Raw genomic sequence first — 1350 nt, 5'->3', positions numbered from 1 at the left:
TTTGAATGCTGTCTATAACTCTGTACTTGATATATACTCAGAATGTTTCCCCTCACCGAATCACCCCCGGTCTTGTTTCTCGTTAAATGTGTCACTAAATGCTCCCTGCACGTTCCGTAACCAGTAACGCAGCTCTGGGGTTTGAGCATAGTTATCTTTCCTGTTTTTAATGAGATACGGGGCTTATTACTATTCTCAAGTTAAAGGATTTCTGGGAAAGCATTAGGTTCACAACAAACGCTTGCAAACTTGGGGGAAATTTCCACTAGTAAGAGATTCAGTCTGGAAGGAGCACAAATAGGTATTGCATCCGCACTGTCCGCCTCCTCAGCCCCCCTCGCAGCGGATACAGAGGAGCGGGCGTTTCGAGGAGCTTTTATTATTTAGACGGCGGCTGAGCTTTCTCGGGTTGCTGCCGCACATGCTTCGGTTTAGAAAACCCGACTGAACTGACTTTGCCTGGTACTCACGTCCGGAGAGGACTTTGGGAGAGCGGCTGGCGGGGGCTGTCAGGCGCATTTAACTACTTTGGCCAAGGGAATTCTGGAAACCCTCGCCCGCCTCTCCTGAGCCGCAGCAGGGCTGGTACCGGGTATGGGCTTCGGAGCAGCCGCTCCCGCCGTGGGACAGCCGGAGGCCAATCGCAGCCCCGCACGGCCCCAGCCGATCCCTCTCCCTCACAGCCCGCCCTGAAGGGTTTAGAGCACAAATCCCACGAGGAGCAGCTGAAGGAGTTGGGGTTGTTTAGCCTGGAGGAGGTTCAGGGGGACCTTATCACTCTTTACAACTGCCTGAAAGGAGGCTGTACCCAGATGGGAGTCGGCATCTGCTCACAGGCAACCAGGTATAGGACCAGGGAACATAGTATCAAAATGCGCCACCTTAAGGTTGGACATTAGGAGGAATTTCTTCACAGGGTAATTAGACAGGGTGAGTCTTCAGAAAGGGTGAGTAGACTGTCCAAGGAGATGGTAAAGTCACCATCCTTTGAAGTATTCAAGAAATGACTGGACGTGGCGCTCAGTGCCATGGTCTAATTGGCATGGCGGTGTTTGGTCACAGCCTGGATTCAATGATCCCAGAGCTCTCATTCTGCGATTGTGGGAAGATGGCGACACTCCGCGCGCGCTCGCGGCCAACGGCCGCCATTGGCCGCCCGCCATCGCCCCGCCCCGCCCCGGCCCCTGCCCCGCCTCCAGCGCGCGGGCACGAGCGCGCGCCCACCCGACTTTCTCGCGAGATCGGGAGTGGCCCGCGCGCTTGGTTTGAAGCTGCGCGCGCGGACGCTGCGGCCGTTGCCGGTGCGCGCGCGGGGCTGTGAGGGGTCGGTCCCGGAACTGCTCCTCGGCC

The sequence above is a fragment of the Coloeus monedula genome (assembly GCF_965178545.1).
Source record: "Coloeus monedula genome assembly, chromosome: 5".
Classification (NCBI taxonomy): Eukaryota; Metazoa; Chordata; class Aves; order Passeriformes; family Corvidae; genus Coloeus; species Coloeus monedula.
This window is presented reverse-complemented; position numbering follows the sequence as displayed.